This window comes from Vombatus ursinus, unplaced genomic scaffold, assembly GCF_900497805.2.
Source record: "Vombatus ursinus unplaced genomic scaffold, bare-nosed wombat genome assembly UNPS02001419.1, whole genome shotgun sequence".
NCBI lineage: Eukaryota > Metazoa > Chordata > Mammalia > Diprotodontia > Vombatidae > Vombatus > Vombatus ursinus.
Window position 1 is genome coordinate 18,926,115 of NW_020941197.1, and position 18,967 is coordinate 18,945,081.

Below are 18,967 nucleotides of genomic sequence, written 5' to 3' on the forward strand. Positions count from 1 at the left end.
GAAGACAGTTCCTATGTGTTGGTTATAAAACTTGCTGATACCTACACTCTTCATTAGTTATTAATGTCCACTAATTACTATCATAAAATTTTTGAGCTGTGAGGACTTAAGAAGCCATCTAGTTGAATATCCTTATTTTACAGATGAGGAAATTCAGGGCTAAGGAAGTCAATTTAATTAAATTCAATAAGCATTTATTAAGCATTTACTATGGGCTTTATATTGCCTCACTTTGTGACCTCATCAACTCACATGAGTTCAATTACTATCTTTATGCACATGATTCTTAGACCTCTTTTTCCAGCCCTAATTTCTCTCTAGATCTTGAGTCTCACTTCACACCTGACTCTTGGACATCTTGAACTGGATATCTTGAAGACATCTCAAACACAACATATCCAAAAGAGAGCTATTCTCATTGTCCTGCCTCTCCTCCTAATGTTGCCATTATATGCACTTCCCCGTTAATGTTGAGGGCACCACCATTCTCTAGTTACCCAAGTTTGCAGCCTCAATACCATCCTTTGCTCCTCACTGAATATTCACTCCACATCTCCAATCTGTTGCTTTCTATCTTTACATCTCCTCCAGTTACTTTGTAATCCAAATATATCGGTCATTTTGTTGTTCCTCACACATGACACTCAATTCTCTGCCTCTTCACTGGCTATCCCCCTGCTTTTAATGCTTACCATCCTCACCTCTGCCTCTTGGCTTCCCTTTCTTCCTTTAAGACTCAACTCAAAGTTTCACTTTTCCATGTTCCGTAGTGTCCATATTCCCCAACATGGCGGTGCCTTGTTTGAATATGTTCCCCTACCATGTGGGTGGGAGCTCCACCTTTGATTAAATGCATAGCTAGAAAGGATTGTATCTTAAAAACTGCCAGACTGAGACAGCCTCTATTCATTGTGTGCATAGAGTAAAGATTATAGTTCACTCCCAGAAAGGAGCATGCTGCACTGAACTGGTGAATGGAGAAAGACTTCCTTCCCCTGCTCTCCCTTTGGCGCTGAGAAATGGGCCTGGGCTTTTGATTTCTGCTCTGTTTTATTGGTTCTTTTCAGTTTCAAGAGGCAATGCCAAATAGACCTGGGAGCCCAAACCATGGTGAACATAGAGCCAGAATTCCAGGTGGGATGTTGCAGCCAGTCAGCCCAGCACAAAAGGCCAGAGAAGCTAGGGTGCCTGGGACTTAAGCCTGAGGGCACTTTGGAATTTGGGATTGTGTTCTGTAGTAACTGAGGTAAACTGTGAACAAAATCCTATTCTCCTCCTCAGACTGAGGTGGTACAGTGGGAAAGAATTATGCCTTTCACATAATGTGGAATATGTTCTTATATTCATTATTATACCTTTTGAAGCAAATAATCCTTTGTAAAAGTTAATCTGATTATTACTGGATAAATGGAACAGGGTGTAGGGGGATCCCCGACCTCCACAGACACTTGAGGTAACACCATTAGTGAGGGTTTAAGTCATTGGCAGAGAGCCTAGACATCCCTCAACCACCCTTAAGAGTGCCAGAAAACCCTGAAAGAAGGGTGAAATGTAACATTCCTGGCCACCAGGGTAACCAATGTTACATCTGTGTAAACTTTCTTCTTCTTCCTCTTCCTCTTCTTCACTCTCTTCTCCTGAGTCATCAAAATCCAGAGGAAAGATAAAAATCAGAATGACTGGCAATGACCTGGGATACAGTGGATGACCTTGGCGTCTTTGATGTCTGATGAAGCTCTAAGTGCTCCACAGAGCCTGCTTTAGCTGCCTTCATGGACATTGGAACAAATTGTTCTCATCTGTCCATTCTGCTGGAGATAGTATTCACATGCTTGGGATAGACAGAACCCTAAATCCAACTCACCAATGGGTTCATGGTCCTTTTGGTTACACTCAACCTGGTTTAGTGTGTCTGCTGAAATGGTTTACTGGGGTGCAGCTGCTGTGCATGCTACAGCTTCTTGGAGCCAATGGTGAGATCTGAGTGAATTAGGTGGACACCATATCTTTGCCAAGAAAACCTCAGATAGGGTCCTGAAGAATCAGACACAACTGAAATTATAAAACAACAACAATGGAGGAGAACACATGAAAAAAGTTTGTATACACAATATACACACATCACATAATAAAAATGGGAGGTAATGTCAGAGGGAAGCAAGAAGGGGAAGGAAGCAGAAGGGACAGAAAAGGCTTCCTGAGGAAGGCAGGACCTAACAATCTTTCTTCTCTTCTCAAGATCCTTACATAGCCCCTCTCCTTTTTCTTTTAGCAGAACACTCTCTACCTCAGTTTTTACTTAGAAAATAGTTATAAGGATAAAAGCCATTCCACAATTGATCAACTGATATGAATAGGCAGTTTTCAAATGAAGAAATGTAAGCTATAAATTGTGTCATTCAGTTGTTTTGAGTTATGTCCAACTCTTCATGACCCCATTTAGGGTTTTCTTGATGAAAATACTGGAATGGTTTGCCATTTCCTTCTCCAATTCATTTTATAGATGAGGAACTGAGGCAAATAGAGTTAATTGACTTGCCCAGGGTCACATAATTAGTATGTTTCTGGGGCCAGATTTGAGCTCAGGTCTTCCTAACTCTGGGTCTGACAATTTATCCACTGTGCCACTTAGCTGCCCTAAGCTATATATATAGTTCTGTGGGAAAAAATCATCTAAATCACTAACAGAGAAACGAAAACTAAAACAACTTTAAGGTTCCATCTTATATCCATCAGATTGGCAAAGCTGACAAAAAAATGAAAATGACAAATGCTGAAGGCCTGGGGGAAAACAAGTATATTAGTACACTATTGATAGAATTGTGAACTGGTTCCAATCACGGAACATCAGTTGGGACCTAGGTCCGAAAAAGTTATTCAATGGGCATACCCTTTGACTCAACAATACCACTACAAGGTCTATAGCCTAAAAGATCAAAGAAAGAGAAAAACAACCTATATGTACAAAGACATTCATAGTAGTTCTTATTCGTAGTGGCAAAGAATGGAAAACTGAAGGAATGCCTATCAATCGAGGAATGGCTGGACAAGTTATAGTATGTGAGTATGATGGAAATGATGAAAGGAATGGTGTCAGAGAAACATGGGAACATTTGTATGAACTGATGAAGAGTAAAGTGAGAAGAACCAGAAGAACAATTTATACAATAACAACAACATTGTAAAGCAAAAATAAAATATGTGAAAGCCTTGGGAATTCTGATTAACACAATGAACAATGACAATTCCAGAGGACTCATGATCAAACATGCTACTCACCTCTTGACAGAGAAGTGATAGCCTGATTGCAGATTGAGACAAAAATATATGTTTGTGCAATATGTATATATTGGTATATATAATACACACATGCATGCACACACACACATGCACACACACACACACATATATATATACACACTTTTTTTTAACATGGTGAATATAGGAATTTGTTTTGCTTGACTTGTTTGTAACAAAGATTTTGCTTTTCTTCCTTTCTTGAGAAAGCAAGTTAAGAATAGGGGGAATATTTGGGAAGAAATATAGTGAATTCAGTTTTAGACATCTTAACTTTAAGATGCCTATTGGACATAGAGTTGGGAATGATCAATATACAGTTGGGATTGCAATTCTCTGTTAAAAACAAGTACAGTAAAGCAAAACAAAGAAGGACTGGTTATATTGATTTGGAAGTCACCTACATAGAGGTGATAGGGATCTGATAATATCATCAAGAAAGAAAACGACTCCAGACAGAGCCTTAGGGTATACCACACATAGGAGTGGGGGACAGGGGAAAAGGGAGAGAAGGCAGATCTTTGTTTAAAAAACAGAAAATCAAGGGCATTCACTGTTAACTGTCTTTCTCCCTATTTGATTTCTCAAAGCCTCTTGACAACAATTCTTGTTCTTTCCTGCACTGGTCCTGCCTCTAATGAAATGTAGGCTATTTAATAAGAGAGACAACTTTTAATACTGGGAAAAGAAAACCCATTGAATTTGCATCGAGAGGACCTGGATTCAGATCCCAGCTCAGGCACTTACTAGCTGTGAGACCTAGGGAAAGTCATAACCTTTCTGAACCTTAACTTCCTCATCTATAAAACCCCTTGCAGCTCTATATGTGTCAACATTTCCATGACTATTTCCTCTGTTTGCACCATTGATCCCATCCTCTTTGATGTCCTCTGAGAACTTGCCCTTTCAATCATTTCCTCCTCTTTTTCTCTCTAATTTTCAGTCTCTCTCTACTAGATCTTTCTCTGCTGCCTACACATATGCTGGGCACTTGGAGCATTCCCTAAGCTTAGAAATCCTTCACTTGACCCTACCATCTGCTCAACTTATCTTCCTCCAACTCTCTTCCCTTTCAAAGCCAAAATCTCCGAAAAAGCTGCCCACGCTCCTTGCTTCCACTTCTTTCACTCACTTCCCAACTCTTTGCAAGCTGATTTCTAATCTCATCACACAATTTAAACTCCTATCTCCAAGGTTACCAAAAGAATTCATAGACACATCGATGGCTTCTTCTCAGTCTTCATCCCTGTTGATCTATCTGTACTATTTAATACTGCTGAGCATCTCTTCATTCTAGATCGTCTCTCCTCCCTGGGTTTTCATGCCAGCCTTTGTCTCCCAGATCTTTTCTTCCCAGCTTGGCAGTCTCCTCTGATGGATCATCATGCATGTCCTACCCTTGGGTGGTGTACAACTCTGTCCTGGTCTATTTTTCCCTATCAGTGATATCATTAGACCCTTATCACCTCTATGTAGGCAAATTCCAGATTTATACATTCAGCCTTAGTTTTTCTCTTGAATTCCATTCCCATCTCTCAATTGATCACTTCCAATTGGATGTCTTATATGCATCTTAAATTTAACATGTCCGAAACTGAATTCACTATATTTCTTCCCAAATATTTCCCCTCTTCTTAACCTCCCTATTTCAGTTAATGGCATCACCCTCATTGTAGTTGCTCAGATTTGCCACCCATGACTCTTCCTTGTCCCTTGCTACCACTCTTCCACCAGCTGTTGAACCTCATTCATTGAACCTTTGTGACATCTCTGACATCCTTTTCTTTTTTACTACTCATGTGACCATCACCCTAGCTTAGGTCATTATCACTTCTTGCTTGGGCTATTTTCATATTCTTCCTCTTTGATCTTCCTGTCTCTATTCCCTCCCATCTCTCATCTTTCCCCTCAGAAAGCTAGCAAATTCATATTCCTAAAGTCTATTTCTGATCATGTCACTCATCTGCTCAAGAAACTCCACTAGCTCCCAAATGGCTCAAGGACAAAACTCTCCGACTGCCATTTAAAGCTTTTCACAATCTGACTCCAATTTACCTTTCCAAGATTATTTCATACTATTTTCCTTCATGCCTTTTCTGTTCCATCTAAATTGGTCTGTTTGCTGTTTCCCACACATGACATTCTAGCTCCCATATTTCTGGCCCTTTGCGCCCCCGACTCTTCCTCTCATGACTGGAGTGTGCTCTCTTCTCAGTTTTGCCTTATAGACTTTCCTATTAAGATTCAGCTCAAGCCTCACTTTCTGTGAGAGGCTTTTTTCTAATCCTCTTGGTTTCTGGTATCATTCCTCCTAGAAATTAGCTGGCATTTTCTCTTAAATATTTTGTATTTACTCATCTGTGTTCCTGTTGTTTCCACCCCAATGGAATGAAAACAGGGGGTATGTTTCATTTTTGACTTTGTATCTCTAGCACCCAGTGTAGTACTTGTTACTTAGTAGAAAATGAAGGAAGGAAATAAGCATTTTTTGAGGACCTACTATGTGCCAGGCACTTTACAAAATATCTTGCTTGATCCTCACAACATACCCTGGAAGTAGGCATTATTATTATCCCCATTTTACAGCTGAGGAAATTGAGGCTGGCTGAGGTTAGGTGACTTGCCTAAGGTCACACAGTAAATGTTGAAGCCAGATTGGAACTCAGGTCTTCCTGACTCCAGGCCCAACACTCCTTTTGATGGGGTGCTTGGGTGCTTGTGCTTGTACTTGGACCCCAATTTCTCCCTACTCTCAGAAACACTGTCTCCAACAACCACTCCCCAGCCCAAAGACACTGTGCCTAGCAATTATTCATGCGTGGGTCCCAGCACAATCCTTATCTCTCTCCCTGGTGCAGCTACACAAAGCTGCGTGAGAGAGCGCTGGCTGCTCAGGTCCCAGCCCTCAGATCATGTCTCTGGAAGCCTCCCAATTCCTTAGTAAGTTCCTGCCTTGTAAGAAAGCTTTCCCTTGTTGCAGAGCATTCTCTCATCAAGACAGAGGGAGAGGGGTGCCTTGCCCAGCCCAAGGAGTTTTGTCCTTGGCCAGCCCAAGGACTCTTCCTCCCACGAGACTCCAAAGATACATACCTCTGCCATCTCTCTCCCTGTGCGGTATTCTCCCTGTACTTTCTCACCCATAGCTCTCAAAGACATCTGGACCTTTAGATTACCTCATCAGTGTCCCTGGCATTCCTTTCCCATGCCCTTTTCCATATAAACCCTAGCTCCATCCTCAGTCTCTTGCAGGTTCCTTAAGAATTCTTGCCCACTGAAAAGTGTAACAATAAATCTTTGCCACCTTGACTTAAAGAATGCTTGAGTCTGTGAATTCATTCCAGATGACCCTGTCCTGTACTCCGGTCTTTGAGGGGTCTCAACCTCTCAGACCGCAACACTTCTACTGTGCCACTTAGCTGCCTATTTATAGGGACTTAATGCTCAATGAATAGTTTCAAGAAACTTACAGTCTGTTAGCGGGTCATTCTATTGTATTGAATAAAGCAAGAGAGTAGAGAAGTAAGTGCTACACTTCAGAGTGTAAAGATACTGAGTAATGGAATGAAGAGAGCATGAGACTTAAGAGTGAGAGGATCTGGATTCAAAAGCTGACTCTGCTAATTGCTGCTTTCAAGACCTTAGGTCAGTCACCTTATTTCTCCAGCTCTCAGTTTCTTCACTGGAAAAAGGAGGCTGTACTACAGAATTTCTAAGATCTCTTCTACTGCCAAATTCTCTGATACTGTAGGAATCATTGATGGGTGAGACCAATGCAGGGTAGAATCAATCAATCTATCAATCAACAAGCATCTTTTAAGTGTCTCCTATGTGCCTGAACATAGTGCTAGGTGCTAGAGAACACAGAGACAGAAACCAAGACAGGTCCTACCTTCAAGGAACTTAAATATCATTGAAAAGATATAAATACTAATTTTTAAATTTAACATCCAAAATGTCTTCAACAAAATTTGATTACATGTGCATGTGCAGATAGTTGGCCTGCAAGACACTTTTGTTAATTCTTCCTTTTTCTGGGAAAAAAATGTTAACAATGAGACTCCAACCCCTTTTTGTATTGTCTGGAAGTAGCTTGCCCTAGTTGTGTCTGTTAAACTATTTGTCACCAAGAGAACACTTAACCCAAAAGAAAGGACTGACGAGTGCAAAATGTTTACAATTCTTTGAGAAATTGTAGTTTATCATCTGTTTCTTTGTTATTGTTATAAAGTATTACCTAAAATTTTTGAGAAAACAAAATGCACATAAATAAATGTGTATATATATGTGTATGTATATTTAATATATGTAATTATAACTGATATATAATTTAATATATGATAAATTTCCTTTGTATTGAATATATGTTTAGATACATACAGATATTATGTAAATAGCTGTACATAATATATACATACATATTCAGCACAAAGGAAATTTATTGAGGTGCAAAGAGGGACATTAGCAACTGGGAAAGACCAAGAAAGTACATTTACATATATACAGATATTATACAATATCTGTACATAATATATACATATATATTAAACACAAAGGAAATTCATTGAGGTGCAAAGAGGACCATTAGTGGAAGATCAAGAAAGGTTTCATGGAGGACGTAGTACTTAAGCAGAGTTTTGAAGGAAACAGGATTCTGAGAGGTGGAGGTGAAATAGGATTGCATTGCAGGAAAGGGGTACAGCTAATGTCAAGGCACGGAGATGGGGGATGGAGTATAGAATGTGAAGAACAGCAAGAAGGCCTGTTTGGCTGGAATGTAGAATAAAGAAAGGGGAGAAAGGTGCTGTATGATGAGGCTGGGGAAATGTTCCTAAGGTCTGGTTGTGAAGTGTTGTAAAAGATCAAGGAGATTATGTCTCATCCTATCAATAGGAAGCCATTGGAACTTATTGGGTATGAGTATGACATGGTCAGATGTCAATTTTATGAAAATCGTTTTAGCAGCAATGTTGAAGATGGATTGGAGAGGGGAGACATTTGAAAGGGCCTAATTAGGAATGCTATTGAAATAGATCATGAGATGGGGCAGCTAGGTGGCACAGTAGATAGAGCACCAGCCCTGGAGTCAGGAGGACTTGAGTTCAAATCTAGTCTCAGACACTTACTTAGCTGTGTGACCCTGAGCAAGCCATTTAGCCCTGACTGCCTCAAAAAAATAGTCCAGGAGAGAGATGATGAAGGCCTAAACTAGGGTCATGATCATATGGATAGAAAGAAAGGGATGTATGTGGGAAATGTTGTGGATATGTAGGGGTAAGAGAGAGGGCAGAATCAAGGAAAATGCTAAGATTGCAAACCTGGGTGACTGAAAGAGTGATGAAATCCTTAAAAAATGGGGAATTTTGGAAGAAGGGTTCATTTTAGGGAAAAGATGATAATATATGTTCTTAAACATGTTGTTTAAGATTGCTATGGGACATCTAGTTCGAAATTTCCAATAAAAGTTGGCAGTGTATGTGTGACTTTGACTTTGGAGAAAGACTAGAGCTTAATGTATAACATGGTCCACAAGGCTTCATGGAGGAAGTGAGACTTAATTTGGTCCTGGAAGGGTAGATAGGATTTGGATAGGAGGAAGAAACTAAGTAGATAAATAAATATTGGTCTAGGAAAGCAATATCAACAACAGATGAATAATTTTGAGGTAATTATGAGATAATGCAGAGACTGACCTAAACAGAGAGAAACAGAGAGACAGAGACAGACAGAGACGGAGACAGGAGAGAGAGAGAGAGAGAGAGAGAGAGAGAGAGAGAGAGAGAGGGGGGGAGAGAGAGGGAGAGGGGGGGGAGAGTTGGGGGGGGCAGAAATGGGTGAATATTGGGAGGTAGGAAGTAAGTGTGGATTGTGATCATTTTAAGAGAGGGGGGCAGGCAGAGAGCTCTGTGGATTCATCCATGTAGGGATCTTCCAGTGTAGAAACTTCATTCACGAGTGCAGATCAGCTCCTGCCCTGCTACTTGGAGTTCCAGAGTTGCCTGAGTCACTTAGAGGTGAATTAACTTGTTCAGGGTCACACAGATAGTATAGTATGCATCAGAAGCAGGACTTGAAGCCAGGCTCTCCTGACTCTCAGGCCAGCTTTCTATCTACCACCACCACCACCAATGACAGCAATAGCAGGAGCTTGCTCGTACATAGCACTTTAAAGTTTGCAGAACGTTTTGCAAACGTTATCTCATTTTATCCTTGTAACAACCCTGGGCGAGAGGTGCTGTTATTTTCCCCATTTTACAGATGAAGAGACTGAGCCTGAGAGAGGTTAAGTGACTTTCCATTTTTACAAACTAGTAAATGTCTCGGGCTAGACTCAAACTCAGGTCTTCCTAAACCACCTGGTGGTCTAAACATCACTCCTTGGCTGCATTACCTTAGTCACATTACTTTCATTCACCTCAAAGAATGGGAGATGATATATAGAAAAGGGAATTTTTTTTTTTAAATTTGGGGAGGGTTTGGGAGATGATAGTGAGGTTCAATGGAATGACTGACCAATCTGTGACAAGGACACAGGGTCACATCATTTCTTTAAAGGAATGTGAAGAAGACAGTTAGCATTTAGTAAAATCTGATGAAACTGAAGATTCATGGCTATAATATGATTTAGGCCCAATTAAAGCAATGTGATTAGCTTCCACTGTAATTAATCTATTCCGTGGATGGTCACTTTGTGCATATTCTGAGACTAAAGTGTGTTGCCATGTTTATGTTTTAGTTCTATGTGAAAATATGCTCATTAGGAAGCTTAGAAATAATAAAATTGAAGAAGAAGCTTGTTGTTGTGACTACCTAAGCTGCTTAAGTCTCAGCTGGAATAATCAATTAGCATACTAGTTACCCCATTATGTTGCAGCAGTGGAGGGCTCTGGACTTGGAGTCAGAGGATCAGCCTCAGGGGCCTCTTTCTACCTGAAGCCTTTCCTGATCTCCACAGACACCAGCACCTCCCTTCTTTTAAATCACTCTGTATTGACTTTATATTCACACACATAAAGTATACATACACATATGTCTATACATATTTTTGTATATTTTGATATTTTATATATTTATATTTTTATATTCACATACCTAATGTATACATATATATGTATATGTCAGTATATAAAACATATACACTTACATGCTTACACACATGTTGTTTCCCCAGTAGAATGTAAGTTTTCTTGAGTTCAGAGACTATTTCATTTTTGTCTTCATATCCTCAGTACCATGAAGATGGTAGGAGCTTAATAAAAGATTGCTGATTGGTTCAGTGGAAAGAGCAATTAACTGATCAATCAATCAATCAATAAACACTGACATTGGAGTAAAAGGACCTAAGTTCAAATACTGACTCTGTCTGTATGAACTTGGGTAAGTTTTTTAACATCTCTGGGCCTCAGTTTCTTCTTCTGTAGAATGGAGTTGAACTAAATGCCCTCTGAGATCCTTTCCATCTCTAACTCCATGTTTCTATGAGCTGTCTAAGCTTCAGTCTCTTCATCTGTAAAATGAGGAGTGTTGGACTTGATAGAACCTATAAGGTCCCTTTGGGCGCTAAATATGTTCTCCTATAACTTGATGCTAGGCTGCCACACTGAATAGAGGGTGGGCCTAAGTCAACAAAGGTCAGAGAGTGCTTTCTGGTTACCGGGGGGGACAATATGAATGAATGGATGAATGAATTAATAAAGACATGAAGGAATAAAGCATTTATTAAGTAATACTATGTGCAAAGCACTGAGAATAAAAAATAGAAAAGTAAGGCAGTCCCTACTCTTGAGACTCTCACCTTCTAATGGGAGAGACAGCACATGTGGAAAGTTTCAGCTAAAAGTCAGATGAAAATGTTTCATGGTCCATAGGGTCCAGCAGCAAGGCAGACAGTAATGCCTCTTCTTTAACGTTATTTCTTCTGATAAAATCTTATCAGTGTCTGATATTGATCAATTTGACTGTGCCAAGGATTTTGGTGGGAAGAACTTTCTTTTCTGGGTCTTCAGTAGCTGTGGCTATAGCACCTGAAGGAGCAGCTGCCAGCCTGCATCTCCACAGGATGCATCATTCTTACCTGGATGATGCCTGAGGACTGTGCTAGAAGCAGTGTAATTCCCAAGGCTCTTGGCTTCAGGGTCCTGAGCTGTCCCTACCAGGGCCTGAGGCGAGATGGTGGTCAAGGTGTTAGGGGTAGTCTCACTTGCCTTCCACATACTGTTTTCTGTTCAGCTTCAGTCAGGATGACTTGTCTGTCCTGTGTGTGGCAGTTGGTGGGAATGGTTGGCCCCCTTTCCACAGGAATTTTTTCACCAGATAATGTTGATGAGGCCTAAGCTGGAATCAGGACCTGTGGTATAGGTAGTGTTTACCACTTCCGGGACTCCTGGGCCTATTTGCCTATTGGTAGAAATTAGTCAATAGATATTACTGGTGCTGATAAAGATGGGGATCCTCTCCCTCTCCACAATGACTTCTCCCCTCAACGATGGCTGTTGGGGCTAGGCTAGAAGCAGTTCTGGTGGTTTGGGGACACTGATGTTCATAAGATTCTCAAATTCAGGGTCCTGGGATGTCACCATTAGGGTCTGAGGGGAGAAGGTGGTCAAGGTCATGGCAATGATTTGACTTCCCTGGCATCCTGCTAACTTTTGTCTCCCCCTTAGGGTACCTTGCTGCTGGGAAGAGTATGTTGTTAAGTTACATAAAGGACAAACTTTATAACGTCAAAGTACCTAAGGCTTACGTATTTCTATAAAATTTTTGTCCCTTTGTAATTAGAGATGATTGAAAGGGAAGGAAGGAGGAGGGGGGTTTTGGGGAGCTTTTTAAAGTCCCATGCTTAAGGTCTTATTCAGCTAATAAAATTCAAAGGCAAAGAGTAGCTCCTAATTTGTTAGGTACAAAGTTTCTAGTAAATAACCCTTTACCCTGGTCACAGGTAATTTTCCAATTCCCTTTCGGCTAAGTGGTACATCCAGCATAAATGCAAAGGCCATTAAAATGAGTCACCCATAAAATGGGTCGTTAATTTGCCTACCTCCAAAGAGGTTATTAATTGAGATCACCGCATTTCTCTGCATCTGTGCATTAGAACAGATTAGGCTTGTTATCATTCTTTTCTCAAAGGAGAACAGCAAGAAGGATTTTGGATTTCAAGACGGAGCACATGGGTTGAATCTCCTTCCTCCCCCTGCCTCTTTCCCTTAAATGTGTGGTGTCAGACAAGTCATCTCCCCTCTGGGACCGGGCTTCCTCATTTGTAAAATAAGGGGTTTGGGTTTGTAAAATAAGGGGGTTGATGTCCCTTCTAGCTCTAGTTTTATGATCCTTTTACCTGTAAAAGGAGAGGGTTGGACAATACTTCTTAGGCCAGTGGTCTAATGTGAGTTAATTTTGCTGTTCAGTTGTTTTAGTCTTGTCCAACTCTTTGACCCCATTTGGGGTTTTCTTGGCAAAGATACTGGAGTGGTTTGCTATATCTTTCTCCAACTCATTTTGCAGATGAGGAAACTGAGGCCAACAGGGTCAAGTGACTTGCCCAGGGTCACACAATTAGGATGTCTCTGAGGCTGAATTTGAACTCAGGAAGATGAGTTTTTCCAACTCTAAACCCAGTGCTCTATCCACTGCACCACCTGGCTGCCCAATGCAACTAATAGTTTTAGGTAATTGCCTAGAGTAGTGGTGTCAAACTCAAATAGAAATAGGGTCCAATAAGCTATGCATAAGGATCCCTGCGGCTGTATATTATAAAAGTACATTTTAAAATTATCAATGTCCTATTGTATTTTTGTTTATTTTATTAAATATTTCCCAATTACATTTTAATCTAATTCAATCCCCACTGGGACTGTTGTGGGCTCTCATTGTGTGACACCCTTGTCCTTTCCCGCTCTGGATCCATGAACTATGAAACAAGACTCATGGGATCATTTACTCCTTTTTTTTTGTTTGTTTGTTTCATAGACTGAAATAAAATGTGAGTAGAAGTATGTGCTACTTCCCCAGAAAGTCAGTAGGAGTAACTAGATAATGAATGTCAAGTGCTTAGAAAAATACCGATTAAACATGAAATAAGTGTGAAGCATTATTGTTGTTATTTATTCTTGCCTTCATGGCCCTCTCTCATTCCTGTGGGCCAGGCCTTCTCTTATTACAGCTGCAGAAATGTATTTTGTAATTATGAAAATTAATCAAGCTTGAAACTGGATTATGGGGATGGCAGACATCCTTAATTACAGGCATGGAAATCGAAGGTCACTGCTGGTTTGAATCCAGTCTTGGTCAGCACAGAGAGAAAACCGTTAGCAGCTGAGCAGCTGCTCAGTGGTCTGGACAAAATGAATGGCTGTACTCAGCCCAGTTCCTCAGTAAACAGGTGCCCTACATCTAAACTCACCATCTCAATTAGCACCAACTGACCCTCTTACTTGGCAGCCTCCACAAGAATGTATAGCCAGAAGCACCCTCTTCATTCCCTAAAAGGAGTTTCTTCAATTTAGAGTAATAATGATATGTTCTTCAACAATATAATATTTAGCAATATATTATAATATATAATGTAACAATAATGTTATGATAATGATATCAGCTCATATTTATGTAGTCATTCAAGGTCAATCAATCACTTTGTTTCCAATCTTGTATAGTAGATAGCATAAGTATTATTATTCTCATTTTGCAGATGAGGAAACGGAGGCACAATGACTTACTTAAGGTCACACACTCAGCTGAATGTCAGAACAGAATGTACTCAGCTTCTGGGGCTTCTCCAATGTAATATAAATGCATTAGAATACTGAGCAGAAGTATTACTTCCACTGATGCCTGCCTATGTTAGGTATGTCCTATGGACAAATAGAATTCAGTTTATGGTGATAACAGCTTTGAGGAACATTAAATTACTCTAAAAATGATATGCAGTCCCACCCTGAACCAATACTTTGGTATTTCTGATGGCTGACTCAGCTCCAGGCACCCAGGCATTTGAGGACCTTAAAAGTTTTCTGAGGCGTCTATACTCATATCCATCCATCATCTTGATGACTCATTATTTGGATTACTGCCCTAGGTTATGAAAAGCATTGCAAAGTACTAACTTTATATGAGAAAATGAAAGAACAGCTTCAGCCCTTTCTTCAACGTCAGTTTTCAAGGGGGCTGACTGCCTTCCTTCCATTTATTTATTTCCATTGGTTCCAAAACAATTCTGATTCATGTACACTGCAAAAGAAGAGCATAGAGCAGTCGTTGATGCCAAGTGATCTTGGGAAGGAGGCCACTTATATCCATGGAAATCACTTAAGGCTTCAAGCTGGGTCTGTGAGTTCTATGTCCCCATAAGACTTACTAGGCCAATAGTGACTTCTCTCTCCACTTTGCCAATAATATTGCTATCTTTTATTAGCCACCAGACAGGCTGCCGATAAAAAGCAATAGAGAGGCAATGTGCTATCACGAAGAGGGCACTGGACTTGGTGTCCAAATCCATTTTGAGCACCAGTACTCTATTACTGGGGCAGCTAGGTGGCACAATCACTTAGTGTTGGGCCTGGAGTCAGGAAGATTAGTCTCCCTGAGTTCAAATGACCTCAGATACTTACTAATGATGTGACCCTTGGCAAGTTACTTAACCCTGTTTGCCTCAGTTTCCTCATCTACAAAATGAGTTGGAGAAGGAAATTGCAAATAACTTCAGTTTGCCAAGAAAATCTCAAATGGAGTCATGAAGAATCAGGCACAATTGAACAACAGTCTATTACCACCACCACCACCATTACCACCACCACTTCTACTAATAGTACTGCTACTACTACTATTACTACTATTGTTCTTGCTACTGCTTCTGCTGCTACTACTACCACTACTACTACTACTAGTACTTGGGGTGGTACAGTGGCTAAAGTGCTAGGTTTGCAGGCGGGGCCATTGCCGGTTGTCTTGACTTATGTTTTGCCACTGGACTTCAGTGACTTTGGAGGAGAAAGTGAGGCTGATGACTTTGCACAGCTCTGCCTCACTTAAATCCAATTCACTTCCAAGTCAAGACATCACCCTCATGATGTCATTGGTCCTCTTTGAGAATGAAGGATGAATCATAACAACAAGGTTTGGGGTCAGGAAGATCTGAATTCAAATCTACCTTCTGATACTAACTGGCTGTATGTGTGACCCCGTGAAAGTCATTTAACCTCTGTTCACTTCCATTTCTTCCACTTCAAAATGGGAATAATAATAGCACCTGCTTCACAGGATTGTAGTGAGGATTAAATGAGAGTAGGTGGCTCACTAGATAGAGTGCCAGGCCTGGAGTTAGGAAGATTCATTTTCATGAGTTCAAATCTGGCCTCAGACACTTAATAGTTGTGTGACCCTGGGCAAGTCACTTAATCCTGCTTGCCTCAGTTTCCTCATTTGTAAAATGAGCCGGAGAGGGAAATGGAATATCACTCTAGTATCTTTGCCAAGAAAACTCCAAATTGAGTCATCAAAAGTCAAATACAACTGAAACAACTCAATAATAACAATAACATAGCACGGTGCCTCGAACACGGGAGGTGCTTAAGAAATGCTTACCTTATGGCTGAGACTCAGTTCACTCATCTGTAAAATAAGGAATTTTAATCAGATCATTTCCAAGATCCCTTTCAGTGTTAACATTCTGACATTCTGATTTCTCTTTTCCTGAAATATACTCTGTGAACATCCTAATTGTGCCTAGTGCTACAATTCCAAGTTCCGTTGTTTTGCCAAACATTCAGGCTGTCTTTTTTAGGCTTAAGAGGTGGCAGAGACCTTAGAAATGCTAGTTTAGCTTTCTCACTTTGCAGCTAAGAAAATTTAGGCCAGTGAGAGAAATGATTATTAATAACCAATTATGGGGATGATCCAGGCTCCCCCCCCCCCCCCCCCCCCCCCGAACTTATTTCCTTGTTTTAAGCCAAGCCTTTGAAGGACATTACTGACCTCTGCCAAAAATGTACCCCACCTAGACCATCTAATCTAGGTGAATTCCTGTCCATTGTGTTCCATTCAGGTTTGGGTGGGGATAAATTCTTTGATTAAATTGCCCAAGGCTAGGGGATGATTTGGAAGCAAAGGACTTTATCAAAGTCATGTCTCCCAGCCCTTCATTAGAATAGGTCCACCTCTCATTATAATATTCATTCTCTCCTATTACTTGTTAACCGAAGTCAATTGCCACCCTCAGAAACACCCATTCTTCTTCAAAGAGCATATAAGCATTGAGTGGGTTTCATGAGGGATCTTTGGCATTAGAAAGGGTCAGTGACCCCTTTTTAAATGATTGAACTTGATTAATAAAATGATGTATTACTCGGAAATTATGTCTCTCGAACTGTTTTAAATGTCAACACCAGGAGAGGTTAAACAACCTGCCTACATCATTTAGGCAGTATCAACAGAGGTGGAGTGTGAAGCCAGGTCCTTGGATTCCAAATGTAGTTCCCTTTGCTCTAGGCCATGTTGCTGGAAAACCAGCTGGAATCCAGGAGGGAGTGAGGGTCAGCAGAGAGAGTCAAAGGAATTGAGTTTATATTTTACCATGGATACTTATCACCTGTGTGACCTTAGGCAAGTCACTTTATTTCCTCAGAATCAAGTTTCTTCATTTTCTAAATGGTGGGGAGAACTTGTATTGGCCTGTTTAATAATAATAGCTAACATTTATGTCGTGCTTAGTATGTGGCAGGCACTGTGTTAAGTGCTTCATAATTATTATCCCATTTGATCCTGACAACAGCTCTGGGGGGTACTATTATTATCTTCATTTTACAGATGAATAAACTGAGGCAAACAGAGGTTAAGTGTTAAGTCAAGAGGTTAAGCCCAGGGTTACACTGCTAATAAGTGTCTGAGGTTGGATTTGAACTCAGGTTTCCCTGATTCCAGTTCCCGCTGCACCATCTAGCTGCCCCTATAGACCTAAAGTCCCTTACAGCTTTAGCTCTATGTTCCTATAAACCATGCGACTTCACTTGCAAAAGATTGTATACGTTTATTAAAGACAAAAAGCATTCTGATATTTATGCTAGACTCTGAGCAATTTTAGAATAATAGATATCACCTTGATTATTTTACCAATGAGGAAACTGAGGTTCAGGGGGGTGTTCGGCCAAGGTCACTTGGCTGATCAGTGACAGAGCTGGTACTGGAACAGAGGCCTGCTGGTCCCTAATGTGGTACTCTTGGAGGAGCCTTTCTCAGAATAGCCACTTGGCTGGGAGACAAAAAGATTTCATCCTTATTTCCAAGCTCTGTAGCAGGCATCTCTCATTGACACATGGGATGGGGTGTTGATCAGAAGAGCAAAAGAATACAGCCACAGTACAAACTTTCTCGAAGTTACTAGCAAAGTAGGACAATGGAATTTTATCAAGTAGGTCCCAAGAACCTATTTTTTGATGAACCCTTCCCCAACCTCTTGCTTTATCTTTATAGAATGTTAACTTCTTGAGGACAGGGAGTGTTTCATTTTGTTTTTTGTATTTCTAGTACCTCATAACATTCCTGGTTCATAGTAAACTATTAAAAAATACATGTTGGGACAGCTAGGTGGTGCAGTAGACAGAGCTCTGGCCTTGGAGTCAGGAGGACCTGAGTTCAAAACTGGCCTCAGACACATGACACTTACTATCTGTGTGACCCTGGGCAAGTGACTTAACCCTGATTGCCTCACTAAAAAGCCAAAAAAAAAAATACATGTTAATTGACTAACAAATATAATCCTAGTTTATGATTATATCAAATTATTTATTGCTTTCCCTCTGTCTTTGCCTTCATCCAGACTTCCAGAATGAAACATTTTTTTTTTATCAAATACCTTGAGCTAGAAATGTAGGCTGTATAGAAATCCAACAACAAATCACCTTTGAAGATGAGAATCATTGTGTGAAATTCAAATGCAAAATATTCACTGGAGCAGAGTTTATAAGCAGCTGAGAAAAATAAACTTGAATGGAAGCAGCTCCTTGCCATAACTATTAAGGTCATTACTTCAGTCTTTTAATACTAGAGGAAAAACACAAGCCAAAAAATCCCTTTTCAACACAATATGCTTATAATAGCCTCTTTTTGCTCTTGTCATTTAGTCTAATAGTACTCTGAAATATGAACATATATTAAAAGGAAATCAGAATAATGGAGGGGGGAAAGGCAAGGATTTCGGTAATCTCCTTACCTGAATGTATTAGGATAGAAACAACCAGCATATTCTAGCAGGGCTATCTTCCTTGCACTTTCCTAGTTTATCATTATATCAAATTACTGCAATAACACATTTCCCCATGTTAGAATTGATGCTTGGATTTCAAAGAAGTTACAAATTACAGCAGCTCCTAGAGTGGTTGGCTCAAATGGATGACCAATGGGTACCTTCAAATGAAAATTCCTCGTTTCATTTTGATTGCTAAGGCGGCATTAAGAGATTTTATTTTAAAGGACAAAAAAGGTTTCAGAATTTAGCTACAGAGTGACAACTTTGTCTTGTGAATGACAGCAGAGATAGATGCATCATTTGGGGCACAACAAAGTTTGCCCACATATTTTGGGTCATAAAGTACCATTTTCTTACCCCAAGTACTACCTTCCAATTGATTCAGTGTATTATCCATCCATCCATCCATCCATCCATCCATCCATCCATCCATCCATC